The sequence below is a fragment of the Aotus nancymaae genome, unplaced genomic scaffold (assembly GCF_030222135.1).
Source record: "Aotus nancymaae isolate 86718 unplaced genomic scaffold, 86718_ANA_hifiasm-v0.15.2.pri h1tg000067l, whole genome shotgun sequence".
NCBI classification, from domain to species: Eukaryota; Metazoa; Chordata; class Mammalia; order Primates; family Aotidae; genus Aotus; species Aotus nancymaae.
In genome coordinates, this window is record NW_026988482.1 from 32,761,501 (window position 1) to 32,779,704 (window position 18,204).

The 18,204-nt window shown below is 46.5% G+C and overlaps 1 protein-coding gene across 1 annotated transcript in view; it reads left to right on the forward strand.

Annotated features, from left to right (window-relative positions):
- Window positions 1–11,624: 11,624 nt before the first annotated feature.
- The window catches only part of ABHD6 (abhydrolase domain containing 6, acylglycerol lipase), a 49,058-nt gene continuing 42,478 nt past the window's right edge, over window positions 11,625–18,204 (forward strand). Inside the window, exon 1 of the mRNA XM_064367268.1 lies at window positions 11,625–11,742. The gene's annotated coding sequence lies outside the window, so the exon portion shown is untranslated. The remainder of the gene's footprint in view (window positions 11,743–18,204) is intronic.

Sequence of the window (18,204 nt, forward strand, 5' to 3'; positions counted from 1 at the left end):
GCTGAGATTACAGGCGCCTGCCACCACACCCGGCTAATTTTTGTATTTTTAATAGAGACAGGGTTTTGCCATGTTGGTCAGGTTGGTCTCAAACTCCTGGCCTCAGATAATCCACCTGCCTCGGCCCCCCAAGTGCTGAGATTATAGGTGTGAGCCACGGCACCTGGCCAGGAATTGAATTTTTAATCATTATGTAGCCATCCTCTCCAACCTTCATAAAGCTTTCTGTAGTCTACATTATCTAATATTAATATAGCTACACTAACTTTCTTTGGGATAATATGTGTTAGGTATATCATTTTCCACTCTTTCAACCTTTCCAAATTCCTATGTCTTTGGAATGTCTCTTGAAACAGCATCTCTTGAATTTTTTAAGTGCAATTTGACAATTACTGACTTTAAACTGATGAGTTTAGTTTTCTTGCACTGTGTTTATTGATATATCTGAACTTATTTTTACTATCTTTTACTTTTTTATACATGTCTTTGGGGTTGATTGGTATTTGTTTTCTTATTGGGTTTTACCATTTCCTTCTACTGATTTGAAAGTTATATATCTTATTTACATTATTTTAGCAACTACCATTGACTTTTTTTTCTGTGATGAATTCTCGCTCTGTCGTCTGGGCTGGAGTGCAGTGGTGAGATCTCGGCTCACTGCAAACTCCGCATCCCGGGTTCCATCAATTCTCCTGCCTCAGCCTCTGGAGTACTGGGACCATTGACAGGCGTCACCACACCTGGCTAATTTTGTACTTTTGGTAGAGATGGGGTTTCACCATGTTGGCCAGGCTGACCTCAAATGATCTACCCACCTCAGCCTCCCGAAGTGCTGGGATTACAAGCGTGAGCCTCCTCGCCTGGCCCCCATAACTACCATTGACATTTTGCCACATGTATTTGACAAAGACTAAAGTTAAATCTTCATCCCCTTCCCATACAAATGCAAAGTCGCTCAGAACGCTAACTCCAGTCACCTCTTTCCTAATTTACTTTTTCCCAGTGTTTTAATTCTGTCCTAAACTCACAAATTATATATTACTGTTCCATCATTTTTTTGTGTACTGACAATTTTATTTAACTCTATTATACTTACTAATTTTTCCACTCCTGCCATCTCTTCTTAATGGGATAATTTTTCTTTTTTCTGAAGTACATCTTAGAAGTGCAAGCCGGGTGTGGAGGCCCAGGCCTGTAGTGCCAGCTCCTGGACAGGCTGAGGCGGGAGGACGGCTCCTTGAGCCCAGGGATTCGAGGCTGCTGTGAGCTATGATTGTGCCACTGCACTCTCGCCCGGTAACATATTATAGTACGGGGCCCATCTCTTGGGTGAAAAAAAAGGTCAGTTAGTCAAATTCTCCTAGTTTTTATTTGTATTTCACCCTCATTATTAAAATGCTGGGTATCCAGTTCTCAGGTCTTTGAAGGTATTATTTCACTATCTTTTGGTTTCTATTGTTGCCATTGGGAAATCTGGTGACAATCCAATTTCTTCTTTTGTGAGTAATCTGCCTTTAAAAAAAAAAACAAAACTCTCTAGCTGGTTATAAGATCGTTTCTTTGTTTTTAATGTTCTGCAGTTTCACTACAACGTTTCTTATTATTTACCCTGCTTCAGAGATACCGTGCTTCCTGCCTGGATGTAGTGGCTCATGCCTGTAATTCTAGCACTTTGGGAGGCCGAGGCAGTTGCTTGGGCTGAAGAGTTGGAGACCAACCTGGGTAACATGGCAAGACCCAGTCTTTACAAAAAAAATTAGCTGGGTGTGGTGGCGTACGCCCGTATTCCCAGCTACTCAGGAGACCGAGATGGGAGGATCGCTTGAGCTTAGGAAGTCAAGGCTGCAATTAGTCATGATTGCACCACTGCACTCCAGCCTGGGTGAGAGAGAGAGAGAGAGAGAGAGAGAGAGAGAGAGAGAGAGTTGTCCGACAAAGTTCTAATATCCAGAATCTACAAGGAACTCAAATTAGCAAGAGAAAATAAACAATTTCATCAAAAAGTGGGCTAAGGACAAGAATAGACAATTCTCAAAAGAAGATATACAAATGGCCAATGGATATATGAAAAAATGCTCAGTATCACTAATGATGAGGGAAACGCAAATCAAAACCACCATGTGATACCACGTTACTCCTGCAAGAATGACCATAATAAAAAAATAATAAATGTTGGTAGGTTGTGGTGAAAAGGGCACACCTGTACATTGCTGGTGGGAATGTAAACTAGTACAACCACTATGGAAAACAGTGTGGAGATTCCTTAAGGAACCAAAAGTAGATCTACCATTTAATCCACCAATCCCACTACTGGGTATCTACCCAGAGGAAAAGAAGTCATTATACGAAAAACATACTTGCATGAGCATGTTTGTAGCAGCACAATTCGCAATTGCAAAAATATGGAACCAGCCCAAATGCCCATCAGTTAACGAGTGGATAAAGAAATTGTGGCCAGGCATGGTGGCTCACATCTGTAATCCCAGCACTTTGGGAGGCCGAGGTGGGCTGATCACAAGGTCAGGAGATCAAGACCAGCCTGGCCAACATGGTAAAACCCTGTCTCTACTGAAAAATTAAAAAATTAGCTGGGCATGGTGGCATGCACCTGTAGTCCCAGCTACTTGGGAGGCTGAGGCAGGAGAATTGCTTGAACTCGGGAGGCAAAGGTTGCAGTGAGCCAAGATCATGCCACTGTACTCCAGCCCGGCGAGAGTGAGACTCTGGCTCAAAAAAATTGTGGTATATATATATATATATTCCATATATATATACCACAAATTAGCAAGAGAAAACAGACAATTGTTTTCTCTTGCTCATTTCTCTTCTAATAAATTAAAGAAATTAATGCAAATTAAAGAAAGACATACAGACATTTCTTTATATACAAGGAAACGTGGGGACTCTAAATTGGTTGTTTGCTCTTACTGCTGACCTTCTTTCTCTCTCCCTTTCTCTTTCTGTCTCATTGTGACTCGTTTCTTTGTGTGTTCGGTGATATTAGTTTTTACTTTATTGTTAAGAATATATTTGTATATAAGCATAACACATAAAGAAAATTGCACATAAGTATATAAATTGATAAATTTGCACAAGTGAATACACTTGTATAACTACCATGCAGCTAAAGATATAGAATAATGCCGGGCGCGGTGGCTCACGCCTGTAATCCCAGCACTTTGGGAGGCCAAGGCGGGTGGATCACGAGGTCAAGAAATCGAGACCATCCTGGTCAACATGGTGAAACCCTGTCTCTACTAAAAATACAAAAAATTAGCTGGGCATGGTGGTGCGTGCCTGTAATCACAGCTACTCAGGAGGCTGAGACAGGAGAATTGCCTGAACCCAGGAGGCGGATGTTGCCGTGAGCCGAGATCACGCCATTGCACTCCAGCCTGGGTAACAAGAGCGAAACTCCGTCTCAAAAAAAAAAAAAAATAGATATAGAATAATTACTGGCACCTCAGACACCTGCCTCATTCCCCCTTCCAGTCATTGCCCCCTCAAAGACAACCACTATTCTAATTTTTAACATCTTAGAGTAGTTGTTCCTGTTTTTGAACTTTATTGAGTGAGTTCACACAGTGTCTGCTCTTTTGTATCTGGCTTCTTTCTGTAAGCTCATATGTGGCGAACTATGATCTATGAGAATCCTGGCTGCTTTGCAGAGGGCATCCTTCTTTGTACATGCTTGTAGTGAAGGCACGCCGCCATCTGGCACTGCCATAGCTCATATGAGGGTCCCTGCTAAACATGGAACTCTCAGGTTCAGCTCTTCAAAGTTACAGCTGGCCAAGTTTAGTCTCCCAGTATTGTTTATGGGTATGACATACACATTTGTTCTCAGGACAACACTGCATTTCACACTTATTTGTTGCTCACTGCCCCCCGCTCTTATTTTGATACATGTCAGCCCAACAACATATGAAAAAGTCCATTTTATTCAGAATAGAGATGTTTTGAGAAGGGTACATCTGGTCTACCATATGCTGAGATACAATTTGGATTTTACAAGCTTAAAAGTGGGATAGTTAAATTTCACCATAATGTTTTCGGCATTTCCAAATTATTGAAACAGTTTTGAATCTCAATTTTCTTCCTATCTTTGTTTAATTTAAAATTTAATGAGAAGTCTGAATTTGTGTTCACCTCAATTTTTAAAAGGTTTTCAAGTAGAGAACTAGAGCATTTGATTAGAAAAAAATTGCTTCCAGGTAGGACATGGTGGCTCAGGCCTGTAATCCCAGCACTTTGGGAAGCTGAGGGAGGAGGAGGGCTTGAGGCCAACAGTTCAAGAACAGCTTGTGGTAACATGAAAGATGAAAGAAAGAAAGAGAGAGAGAGAGGAAAGAAAGAAAGAAGGAAAGAAAGAAAGAAAGGAAGGAAGGAAAAGAAAGAAAGAAAAGAGAAGGAGGGAGGAAGGAGGGAAGGAAGAGGAAGGAGGGAAGGAAGAAGGAGGGAAGGAAGAAGGGAGGGAGGAAGGAGGGAAAGTAGAAGGGAGGGAGGGAGGGAGGGAAAAAGGAGGTAAGGGAGGGAGGGAGAAGAAAGAGAGGAAGGAAGGGAGGAGAGAGACAGAAAGAAAGGAGGAGAGAGAGACAGAAAGAAGGAAAGAAAGAAAAAAGGAGAGAGAAAAGAAAGAAAGGAGGAGAAAGAGGAGGAGGAGGAGGGAGGGAGGGAGGACTGCTTCCAGTCTCATTTTGTCAGATTAAACAAAATTGGGCCACTATTGTTTAACCCTTTATGATTTTTCAAACTGTGATATTTCAAGGTCTAGATCACTTCATCTTCTCTATAAACAGATTACAAAATGCTTTGTTCAAAGCCTACTAAAGTCAAGGTTCTGTATGCAATTTGCTGCAAGTCTCCAAGTCTGATTATGCTAGTAACTGTGAAAAATTATTTCTTTGGTGTGATTATGCACAGTGAACCCAAATGAGCCCTTGTACTCAACTCTTTCATTTTGGTTTAATAATCAGGGGCAGAACTTTGCTAAAAATCAACACCATACCTTTCGGTCTTGAGATCTGCATATCAGTCTTTCTCCTTTATTTGAAATGGGACTCTCACCCATTAAAATCATCTAGCATAATTTCTCCAAGATCAATGAATATGTTTCTTGAGATCACATCTAACTATCCTTTTAATATCTTGGGAAGTAATTTATCTTAATCTGGTAATTTGAACTAATTTAAACTTTTGTGTACTCTTTCTCCATCTTTTCTTCCTATTCTGAGCTCAGTTTCCCTCTTTGTGATTTTTTTTTTTTTTTTTTCTGGGAGGGAGTCTTACCCTTGTTGCCCAGACTGGAGTGCAACGGCACCACCGTGGCTCACCAAAACCTCCGCCTCCCGAGTTCAAGCGATTCTCCTGCCTCAGCCTCCCGAGTAGCTGGGATTACAGGGATGTGCCACCAAGCCCGGCTAATTTTGTATTTTTAGTAGAGTTGGGGTTTCTCCATGTTGGTCAGGCTGGTCTTGAACTCCCGACCTCGGGGATCCGCCCGCCTCAGTCTCCCAAAGTGCTGGGATTACAGGCGTGAGCCACAGCACCCAGCCCCCTCTTTGTGATATTTTAACCTGATCAAAATTTTCTCCATGATTAAGATGAAGTAAAATAGGAAACTGGTAGTTTGGCTTTCCCTCTGCCATCTGTTAACATTCCATATGCTCCGTTCCTTTTGCACTCATCTTTTTGACCCAAATTTGGATTTACATTAACCTTTTTCTGTCTTTAGCAGTTGCGTCCCAACCATTCTGGGTGTTATTATCGCTCACCTCTTATCAAAGGTCCAGGTTAATCTTTTGGAAATTTTCCATCACCTTCTGTCTTAGTCCATTTTATGTTACAATAAAGGAATATCTGAGATTGGGTGATTTATAAAGAAATAATGTTAGGCTGGGCATGGTGGCTCAAGTCTGTAATCTCAACACTTCTGGAGGCTGAGGCAGGAGGATCACCTGAGGTCAGGAATTCAAGACCAGCCTGGCCAACATGGTGAAACCCTGTCTCTACTAAAAATGCAAAAATTAGCTGGGTGTGGTGGCGCGTGACTGAAATCTCAGCTACTTGGGAGGCTGAGACAGGAGCATTGCTTGAACCTAGGAGGTGGAGGTTGCAGTAAGCAGATATCACACCACTGCACTCCAGCCTGGGCAACGGAGCAAGACTCCGTCTCAAAAAAACAAAAAAAAAAAAGAAAGAAAGAAAGAAAGAAAGAAGGTTTATTTGGCTCACAATTCTGCTGGCTGGAAGGATCAAGACTGGCCATCTGGTGAGGGCCTCAGGATGCTTCCTCTCATAGTGGAAATGGAAGCAGAGTCTGCATGTGCAGAGATCACATGGTAGAAGAGGAAGCGAGAGAGAGAGAGAGAGAGAGACAGAGAGAGAGACAGAGAGAAGAGAGAGACAGAGACAGAGAGGAGAGAGAGAGAGAGACAGAGAGAGAGACAGAGAGAAGAGAGAGACAGAGACAGAGAGAAGAGAGAGAGAGACAGAGAGACAGAGAGAAGAGAGAGAGAGAGGAGAGAGAGAGCCAGAGAGAGAGGAGGTGCCAGGCTCTTTTTACATAACAACCAGCTCCCATGGAAAATAATAGAGTGAGAACTCACTTACTCCCCACCCCTCCCTGCCAGAGGGCATTAATCTTTTCACAAGGGATCTGTCCCCTGACCCAAGAGCCTTCCATTAGGCTCCACCTCCAATACTGGGGATCAAATTTCTACATAAGAGTTGGTGAGAATCAACAAACCATATTCAAACTACAGCATTTTCCCACTTCTCTTCTGGTGCTTGGCAAGCCTGAGCTTATCAGAGTGCTGCCTGTACAGTGACACTGCTCTCTCAAAGTCCTCCCTTTCCTCCTCCTCCAGGACACTCTCTGGCCTAGTGCTATGCTCAACTGGTATTTTCAATGAATGAATCAATACAGTAAGAATGGCAATTCTAGAACTTCCTGCTTAGTGAGTCCTTTCTATGATCATATACTACATATGACATGTGTTGACATACGTTGGCTTGTTGTCTTATGATGTGTTCTTATTACTTAACTCTTGCATGGATATTCTTTTTTCCAGTATATATAATTTAGAATGTTCTCCTTAAAGGAAGGAGTAAAATTGTAGCTTCCACAGCTTGAGTCCTAGGTGTAAGTAAATGCTTGATAAACATTTCGTTCACAAATAAATGAATATGCAATATTTTGAGGCATTTGGAAAGAAGTTTTTTTAGCCTAAAAATGTTATTATTTTATAAAATGCTGGGTACAAGTCTTTCAGGTGAGATTTTGTTGTATCTTTCTTATTTAATTCCATTACGTGTCATGGCAGCAGGTGGCTGAATGGTTAGAATATAGATTTTGTGCTTAGACATATAACTTTGTTTGAATTCCTGTAGTATCACTGACTAGTTGTGTGATCTTGGTGATATGGTTTGGATGTGTGTCCCCTCCAAATCTCATTCTGAAATGTGATTCCCAGTGTTGGGGGTGGGCCTAATGAGGTGTTTGGGTCATGAAGGCAGGTCCCTCGTGAAAAGATTAATACCCTCTGGCGGGGAGGGGTGGTGGGTGAGTGAGTTCTCCCTCTATTATATTTTCCAGGAGAGCTGGTTGTTAAAATCAGCCTGGTAGGTGATTGGATCCTGGGGGTAGATTCCTCATGAATGGCTTAGAACTATCCCCTTGGTGATGAGTGAGTTCTCAGTCTGGCAGCTCACATGTGATCTGGTTGTTTAAAAGAGCATGCTGCCTCCTTCCTTGCTCCCTTTCGCTCTCACTCTCTCTTGCTCCTGCTCCCTCTTGCTCCCACTGTCTCGCCTGGTGACATGCTGGCTCCGCTTCACCTTCCACTGTGATTGTAAGCTTCCTGAGGCCCTCACCAGAAGCAGATGCTGGCACTATGTACAGCCTGCAGAACTGTGAGCCAATGAAACCTCCTTTCTTTATAAATTACCCAGTCTCAGTTGTTTCTTTACAGCAATGCAAAAACGGACTAAGAGGCCAATGTGGGGAAACCCCATCTCTACTAAAAATACAAAAATTAGCTGGGCATGGTGGCAAACGCCTGTAATCCCAGCTACTCGGGAGGCTGAGGCAGGAGAGTTGCTTGAACCCGGGGAAGCAGAGGTTGCAGTAAGCCATGATCATGCCACTGCACTCCAGCTGGGCAACAGAGTGAGTGAGACTCTGTCTCAGCACACACACACACACACACACACACACACACACACACACACACACACAAAAACAGACTAAGATATTTGAGTAGGTTATTGAACACATTTGGGTAGATTTGAGGCTCAGAAATTCTCTGAGCCTCAAAATTTCCCTCATTTGTAAAATAGGGCTAGTAACAGAGTTGCTGGGGGGATTCCATGAGATAATACATGCAAAGCACTGAGCGCAAGGTGAGGAACACAGGAAAAGCTCTACACGTGGGAGCTAATTAACATTTGCCTGTTCTGTGCTAGTCATCATGCTTTTCCCTGGGGAGGTGGAAATGGAAAAGGACTTCACAGCTCCATCGAGTTGAGAGTTGCCTAAATAAATAAAATATATCCTCATGTATAATGTGCTACAGGGGTGTAGACGATGAAAAAATTAATTTTGCCTGGATAGTCAGGTCAGGTAAGGCTGCTGCGAGGCACTGATACTGGAGTTCCAGATGGGGCAGAGGGCTCACTGGTTGGCTCAGAGTTGCCACACAGCAAACGCCTGGGGAATGGATGGTACGAATGACTCATAAGCTCAGGGGTGCTGCCCAGCTGGTGTCTTCATACACATGGTATCCTGTGTTTTTCGCTTTTCTTTTGTACACATTTCCATGTGCTGACATGGCTTCTGTGTGATTCCATCATAGCTTGTGTGTGATTCCCTGATTAAATAGCTTCTAATATCTTATTATTATAAATAGATTCGAAGTCCTTGAGGGCAAGAAGTGTGTCTCTGTTCATCCAGACAGCACCTAGTATGTAATAGGTTCCCAGTAATGTTGGATATATAAATGAATGAGTGAACTCCTTTGACTGCTGGCCCTGCCATGTGCTGGCTGTGGGATCTTGAGCGAGTCCGTTAACCTCTCTGCACCTCTGTGTGTCTGTAAAGTGGGTTAGTATATCTCACAGGTGGGTATATTTCACGATGTGTCGTGAGGACTAAGTGATTTGATGCCCTGTGGCTGAAGGTAGTAAGTGCGCATTAAACAGTGGCACCCTTCAGCTCTGACAGCTGTGCTGCCACATCCAGGAGTCTGTTAGAGGCTTCACGGCAGAGTGAAGCCTGGAGCGTTCTGCTGCAACTGCTGGCAGAGGAGACATTTCAAAACTCTTTCTTAATGCTAGGGTGAGACCTGCCCACTGATAAGAAGTTTCTATTTGGGACATTCTCTGGAAAGTACCAGGCCCCTGGGACGGCTCCCTGGCCTCTCACCTATGCCTGCTTCCTCAGTGACTACACTCAGGGGCATCACTGACTCAGGGAGTGGCTGGAGGTGAGTTCCCTCATCTCCTCTTCACTCCTTCACTGTAAAACTGGAGCTAATAAGGCTTCCTTCCAGTCAGTCATCCAGTGGAGAAAAGTCACTCAGAATGTGACTCCCACATGGGGCTCAAAAAGGTGTTTTCTAAATATAAAACTCTGAGAAAAAAAAACCCTCCAGATATAGAACTTCCAAACCCTTGGAGACCCCCAGGGTCATGGGCTATGAGTTAAATAAAAAACCCACCAAACTGATGAACTCTCCATTTTTGAGGTTTCGGAGAAGGAAAATTAAAAGACTAAAGAGCAATTATTTTCAACTTCAGACCAGGTAAAGTGTACTGACGGCTTCTAGGCTGGGACCGTCCAGGAAGTCATTCATCAGTTTCATTCACCCGCTGGACTTCTGTTTTGGTGAATGTTCCTGAGCCCAAGATGCCAATCCAATAGCTGGCCAGTAGTGACTGAAGGGCATTTAATCCCCACATTTCGTGCTGCCTCTGTGGACCTGCTCTGGGGATGTTGGTGGACTGCTGGCTTGGAAAGGTTCTTCCGCTATGAGGAGAGAGAAAACCAGAGAGGTAGGACTGGGCAGCCCACCCTTTGGGACTAAATTGCCACTGAAACTCTGGGGCCATTCCCTGAAGTGAGTCACATTCCCTTGAAGTCTGAGTGATAAGGCAGCCAGCAATTTAAAGGACAATGCTCCAGCCCCAAGCCAGGGGGACTGTCCCAAAGCCAGCCCAAGACAAGGGGACTGTCTGAAACTTCGGATGAATTCCAGCTGCCCTGCAGTGCAGGGTTTACAGGCATGGGGCTCACTCATGGCTTCAGAGATGCCCCTTTGCCACATCTCTGGGACTTCTTGACCGTGTCCTATTTTTAAAACCCAGGACCTGCCCCAATCAGCCAGGCTCTACCAGCGTGGAGGCCTTGGCAGGCTGAGGCCCAAAGGCTGCCTTTGTGGGGGATTTAAATGGCCAAGAGAATCCTGCTGGGCCCTGGCCCCTCAGTATCTGGAGTGGCAGGCAGACAAGCAGGCCAAGGACTCACTGCGGCAGGAAGACCTGGGTGCCACGGCCCCTAACAGGTGTCAGTAAGTATCTGTTAAATGAACGAATACATGCTTTGATGGAAGAAGCCCACAGTGCAGTGTGAGCCCAAAGGGGGCTTATTGAAGGCTTCCTGGAGGAAGAGGCAGCTAAACTAAGACACAGAAAACAGGGAGGACTAGCCTGGGTTTAACTCCCTAAAAGAAACGACCATAGCTGGGGTTTAACCAGAGGTGGCCGAAGGCCTTTCCGGATATCCATTTCCCCTGTATAGCTTTGGAATCAGACGATCCTGAGTTAGAATTCCCAGTTCTGTCCTTACCGGGTGACGTCCTACAAAACCTGACGCTGGCAACTGTCTCCAAACACCCGAGAGCCAGGGCGGGAGCACTAGCGCCTACTGTGTTCCCCCATTTCTCCCATTTCCTGGACTATCCAGGGCAAGCCCCGCACCTCCCTGAGCCTCGGTATCTTCTGAGAAAAGAAGCCGACCCCAGTGCCTACCTCATAGGATTACGCGAGACAACAGATGTAAAGCAGTGTTGCCTTGCCTGCCTGAGAACCCCTGCCTGTCCCTTTCTCTCTGATGCCTTTCGGGGCAGAGATCCAGAGATCCTGCCTGAGTCACTTTGGCGGGTGTGATGTCCAGCCGCGCCAGGCACACAGTAGGTGTTCAGTAAGTGAAACAGTGCCAGGAGGACTTCAGGCCGGGGTTGTGGAACTGTGGGTGGCTCCGCGGGCTCAGAGGCCCTCCCCGCGCCCCGCCCCACTGTGCGCTCGCCAGCGGGGCGGGGGAGGGACCGGGCGCTCGGGCTCCGCCCCCAGGAACACAGTAGGCGCTGATGCTTCCGCCCTGGCTCTCGGGTACTTGGGGAGAGTTGCCGGCTGCCTGCATCTGGTTGTACAGGACGCTAATTTTACCCTCCGGGTTTAACGCGGTGAGCCCGCGCGCGGAGGAGCTGGGGATAAGCGCCCCAGAACCCCCAAACCAAGCGCGTCCGCCTGGGAACTGCGCGAGGCACTGGGTGCGGGCGGGGCCGGCTTTTCTGTCGGAGGACGCCGGTCGGCACGCCGCGCCTTTAAGGAGTCCAGCCAGACCAGGCTCCGGAGCTGGGAGCGGCGCGGGTAGAGCGCGGCGGCGGGTCCGAGCCCGGGGCTAGGGACCGAGGGCCGGGGTCCGGGTCCGGCGGCGGAACCCAGGCGGCTGAGGCCGGTCAGGTGAGCGGGGGCGGACGGGCGGGGGTTACCCCGACGGGGATGAGGCTCCCCGGTGGCCCCGTGACCTTCCCCGGTTGCCTCCAGCCAGCAGCGCACCGGGTGGAAGGAGTCAGGGACCTGCACCTGGCTTTCCACTCCGCTCCCCGCGCGGGCGCTGTCCCCACCTCCTGCTGCCTGGATAGGTTTGAGATGCTCGAACCCCGGCGCCCCACTTCCCAGGTCCAGGCTGCCAGCCTGTGGAAGCCGGGGGATAGAGTGAGGACGGGTCGGGACCTGCACCCTCGTTCTACTCCGCCTCCCCACCCCCTGCGCCCACTCCATCCCTTAGGCACCCCTCGCAGTGCCGAGAGGATCTGGGGGCTCCTGCATCCCCGTTTCCTCCCTGTCCTGGAGAAAGACTGCAGCTCGCCCTCCCAGACAGTCTCTTGCTCCGTGTCACGCGCCGCCTCCGCGTCGCCCCCAAGATCTCTCTCCGCTAAGACTCTCCTCCCCCAGCAGCCTTTCAGCTCCTCTTTCCTCAGCCTGCCCGGGCTCCTGCGCCCTTGCGCCCCCTCCCAGTCGAAACCCTTGAGTCTGAATGCTGTCCAGCCCGGTACCCGCCGGCAACCTGAGGTCCCCGCCTGCGGTGACACGGGATTCCTGGCTGCCTTAGAAATGCGGATTGTGTAACGCCGGCTGCAGGGCAGTGCACGTGCAGGGTTTGCGCCCCTGAGCCCACAGCGAGGCCCGGTGACCCAGTGAGGGGCATGGTGGGTGTGGGGGAGGAAGAGGGTGCCAGAGGGTCTAGATATTGTGCATGCAGGAAATATGTATTTTGAGCCCCTTTTGTTCACCAGGAGCTGGGTGGTTAAGAAGAGGAAAGGTCTTAGTTCAGCTGAGACCTGGAGGCCAGCATTTGTCTCACCATGCTCCTCCCCCAACCCCCCCCCCTTGCTGTCCCCACTTCCCCACTCAGAAATCCCTGGTGGCTCCACCTGGCTAGGAGTTTAAAATAGTTTATAATGAATAATTGCTGACATTGAATAAGCCAATCTTGTGTGCCAGGCACTGTCCTAAGCCCCTTAAAAGAATTATCTGCGATGCTTCCCCCAACAGCCCGTTGAGGTAGGTACCACCGCTGTGCCCACTTCTGAGAGCAGGAATATGAGGCTTCCAGAGGTGGTCCCTTCCCAGGACAGGAAGTGAGTCTGACCTCAGAACACCCCCACCCCTGCGAACCACTAGACTTTTTACCCAATTTCAACAAATTCTTATCAAGAACATTGTTATAGGAAATTACAAATAAGAGAAATTAATCACTGTGTTTTTAGCACCAACTTATTTTTCTAAAATTAGGTTCTTAGACCAGGAAGGGCCTCTCAGCTTCTGGTAATAGCACTACCCACTTTAGAGAGTAGTGGCAATATTTAGATAAAATAATGCACAGGGCTCAGCATGTGGTAAGCACTCAGAAAGTAGCAGCTATTATTATGAAGAGTGGTAGTTGACCACTACCTTGAATTTCTGGAAAAAAATCATTGATAAATGGCTCACACTGACTCTGCAGAAGTTAAGCATTTTTTGTGCTCAGAAAGGCCTATGAGACTTTCTTAAACTCTATTTCAATCTTTTTATTATTTTTATATTTTGCCTTGATTTCAACATATTCTGTGGCTTTCTTCAACTCTAAATTATCCGTTGTCTTTGTAGTTAGAGACAGAATTGCCCTTCTGTTGTTTTAGCTTTTAAAATATATGATCTTTGAGTTCCGTGAGCATCTGCAAACCTAGAGTAAAAGATGGGAATGCAGTTTGTGCCACTGGAAGTAATTCTGAAACTTGATATGAGAAAAAACTTGTCCTTGGAGGTGATCCTCGTTTGCAGTATGTGTTGGATGAGGTCTATCCTGGGAGCAAGAGGTTAGACTCAGAGATTATCATTGGGTTTGGAGGGAAGAAAACCAAGCATGACTGTTTTTGCTGGATGTGGTGGGCTGACACCTCAAAGTGGCCAGCACTTTGAGATGCCAAGGCAGGAGGATCACCTGAGCCCAGGAGTTCAAGACCAGCCTGGGCAACATGGCAAAACCACATCTCTATCAAAAAAAAAAATTAGCTGAGAGCAGTGGTGTGCACCTGTAGTCCCAGCTACTTGGGAGGCTGAGGTGGGAGAACTGCTTGAGCCTGGGAGGTTGAGGCTGCAGTGAGCTGAGATTGTGCCACTGCACTCCAACCTAGGTGACAAAGTAAGACTCAGTCTCAAAAAATAAAAAATAAAAATAAATAAATGATGAGTGTTTATCCTAGTAGGCTAGCAGGCAGCTAAGAGTGGAAATCAGCTTCACTATGTCATATTCTTTAAAAAAATTTTTTTTAGAGATGAAGTATCACTGTTTCCTACCCAGGCTGGCCTGGAACTCCTGGGCTCAAGTGATTCTCCCACCTCAGCCTCCCAAGTGCTGGAAGTACAGGTGTGCACCACCACACCTGGGATACTCTTTATGAAATTCCTGGTTATTTTGGTGATTAATTATTACCGTGATGAGTGTTCAAAAGAAAAGGGGTAGGGATGTCCCCCTCAAAGCTAAGTGTTTGGAAGATGCCAGGAAGCTAGTTCTGCAAGTTGAAAAAAAATTCATTTAAAAATTTCTTCTAATTGAGTCTTAATTTGTTTTTTTTTTTTTTAAAGACAGGGTCTCACTCTTGCCTAGGCTGGACTGCAGTGGAGCAGTCATAGCTCACTGTAACTCTTAACTCCTGGGCACAAGCAATCCTGCTACCTCAGCCTCCTAAGTAACTGGGACGACAGGTGTGCACCACCAAACCTGGCTAATTTTTAAATTTTGTTTTTGGTGGTAGTTGTCACAACTTATAGGTAACATCGAGTAGAGGCCAAGGATGCTGCTAAGTGTCCTACAATGGACAGGACAGTGCCATGACAAAGAATTATATGGCCTCCGGTGTCACTTGTGCCACAGTTAAGAAACTGATCCAGACATGATTTTTACATTAAAGTCCCTTCTGACCTTGCATGTAGTTGCCTCTTCCAAGAAGATCGAGATATTCTTCTAAACCGGACCCTCAGAAACCCTCTGGATCCTATTTGACGCTTCCCAACCCTAGAGACCACCAAGGGTGTTGCTGCATGTGGTTGAGTGGGTGTGGGGTCTGTCATGAGCTTCTGTGCAGCTCTCTGCTGCTGTATCAAGGAAACTGCTGATTCAGGGGAGCAGGACAGCACTCAGGAGGTGTGGGCAGAGATTCTCACCCTGCTGCAGGTTGGGATCCTCTTCTTTTTAAGCAATAACCTAAATTAACAGCAGTCTTTGCTCTTAGGCATTTTTCCAGAAGCTGTGGCTGTTTGGCTATTGGCATTGGATGTTTGCCTTGTGGTATACCCAGAAAAGGATTTAAACCTTACACGTGATGAAGTCTGAGGATGGGACTGAGCTATGGTCTGGATTCTGAGAGTATAAAGATGGCAATGCAGACCCTGCCCAGAGACTACTCAAGCATCTCCACAGACCTGAGCAGTGGCCATGCAGGGTGGTGGAGGTGTGACAGGGCTGCCTAACTGCCTGTGAAGTCAGGCAAGATCCCAGCAGTGCAGAGTCACTGCTTAGTATCTGCCTGTCACTACTTTGAACAGTTACCTTGAATCATCTCATCTCATCCCCACACCGAGGTAGAATTCTAAGAGGTTAGGTCACTTGCTACAGTCACATGGCAAGCATGTAACCAGAACAGAGTCCCAATGGTCAGTGGCAGAGCTGAGATTTGAACCCAGGTTGTTGAACTGCGAAACTGAACTGTCAAAGGATCATTTACAGAAGGGAGCAGTGCTTTAATAGCCAAGACTTTTAGGATGGGCTGGAGCTCACCAGGCAAGAGGGAGAATAGGTGTGCCGAGGAGAGGGGAGCAGGTATCCTGGCGGTGTGGGAGAGCACGGCATGCTGGGGGTTGCAGATCATTATGGGAAGGGGTGGAGGGCAGGTGCTAGGGAGTGATAGAGGAAGAGGACTCTTGAGAGATGGGCAGGCACCAAATCCTAAGTGGCCTTCAACATCATGCTGAGGGCCACTGCCAGCCACTGGTGAATTAGCAGAGAGGAAGAAGAAGCTGTGTGACATTGAGCAGCTTGCTTAACTTCTCTAGGACCCAGCTTCCCATCCGAACTACCACCTCTAAAACTATACTGCCCTGATGAATGTTTCTTTCATTGGTGGCCATGTGAGCAGAGTGAAGGGATGACCTGCATTGGCAGTGGTGGGACACCCCACCAGTTGATTGATGACTTCTCCCCCTAAGGCTGTGTGATGGGTGCGGGGCCTTGTGTCTTCTCAGTCTGAACAGTTGGTTCTGTTTCGACTTCCCAGCTTATCATTTGTCATTGACCAAGTGCCCAGCAAGGACAAGCAACAGTGGGTGCTAAGTATTGTGACAGAGGCAAAGATGTGGTCAGACTTGTTTTTGAGGAACTTGCAGCCTAGTGGAGGGTCCAGCCAGTGTTCTCATAGCAAGATACAAATCACAAGTGTCTTGAAAGGGAAGTATTCATACCAAATACTCTGGGGCATGGAGGATGAAACAGAGGTTACTGGGGTATTGAGGAAAGGCTAAGTGAAGGAGATAACTTCTAGCCCTGCCAGAAAGATTTTTTTACGGAGAACTGGGGGGAGGCAGAGGATGTCTTACAGGTAGAGAAAGTGGAGAAAATAGAGAAAAAAACAGAAAGCCAGTGCAGGTATAGTCATGAGAGAGTCAGATTATTAAGTATACCTAGTATCTGATTCTCCAGTTTCCAGATTGTGGATGGGAAGCAGAAGTTTTGTTTTCTTTCTTTTTTTTGCACAGAGTTTTGCTCTGTCACCCAGGCTGGAGCGCAGTGGTGCGAACTCAGCTCCCTGCAACTTCTGCCTCCCGAGTTCAAGGGATTCTTGTGCCTCAGCCTCCTTTGTAGCTAGGACTACAGGAGTGCGCCACCACACCTGGCTAATTTTTTTGTATTTTTAGTTAGAGACAGGGTTTCACCATGTTAACCAGGCTGGTCTCGAGCCTCAAGTGATCCGCCTGCCTTGGCCTCGCAAAGTGCTGGGATTACAGACGTGAGCCACTGCACCTGGCTGGGAAGCAGAAGTTTTCATAACAGGAAAATATTCATTAATGGGTTTGCCATGTGCAAAATTAAGTCCTACTTCATCGTCCCTCCCTCTGTTTTCAACCCTGGCGGTTAGCCAGGCTCCAGGAGCATCCATATTTTAGCTCTGGGTCTCTCCCTGGTGGTCAGATGTTTTGCAAATATGAGACAAACAATGGAAAGTAAAATTGCAACTCTTAAGAGAGGCAATATCTGATGAAATCAAAGCCAGCAATGTTGAAGAACTGCTTAAATGATGTGTCAAAGCAATAGTAGGATCTGGCAATGTGAGATCTGTCAACAGTTGATGAAGAGAAAGGATGAACGCTCCTTCAGGGGAGAGACTTGAACGTCAAAGAATTGAGAGGCCCTCGAGAAATCAGTGAAGCCAAAAGATATTTTTGCAAACATGGCTTCTTTATGATAGCACAGTAATGACCAAATGTTGATTGGAAGGATTTGCCATACTGTAAAACAATCTACATGAGATGAAGTCTTTGTTCTAAGAATTGACACAGGGCTGAGCATGGTGGCTCGCACCTGTAATCGCAGCACTTTGGGAAGTCAAGGCAGAAGGGTTGCTTGAGGCCAGGGGTTTGAGAACAGCCTGGGCTACATGGAGAGACCCCATCTCTACAAAAAATGAAAACTTAGCTGAGCGTGGTGGTGCATATCTGTGGTCCCAGCTACTCAGGAGGCTGAGGTGGAAGGATCACTTGGGCCCAGGAAGTTGAGGCTGCACTGTGCCACTACAGTCTAGCCTGGGCAACAGAGCAAGACCCTGTTTCAAGAAAAAAAGGCACAAAAGTGTAATTATAGCCTAAATTTTGCTTAGCCTAAAATTTGCTTAAAACTTACTATTGCTTTTAAAATGGATTTGATTTTTTTTATTTATTTGGGTAAAGCACTAAACAAAACTGTATTTTACTCTTAACAATGAAATTCTGAGTGTGGCTTTACCACATATCCTTTTTTCTGGTGCTTATCTTTTTGAGGTCTCTGGGGAGGAGATTCCGGCTAGAAAGAACACGGGCATGAGCTCACGAGAGTCCTGAATGCTGGGGTCCTAGACTTTGTGCTGGGAGTAGGAAATCTGGTCCTGCTAAAGCTCGCCAGTGTTTATTAGCAGGGCTTTTTTTTGTTTGTTTAACATCAACTTTGTTCCTGCCGTTAGGAAGTACCGTAGACCAACTTCACCTCCTTTTTGTTATTGTTGTTGTTGTTGTCGTTTTTTGGAGATGGAGTCTCTGTCACCCAGGCTGGAGAGCAATGGCATGATCTCGGCTCATTGCAACCTCCGCCTCCCAGGTTCAAGTGATTCTTCTGTCTTAATCTCCCGAGTAGCT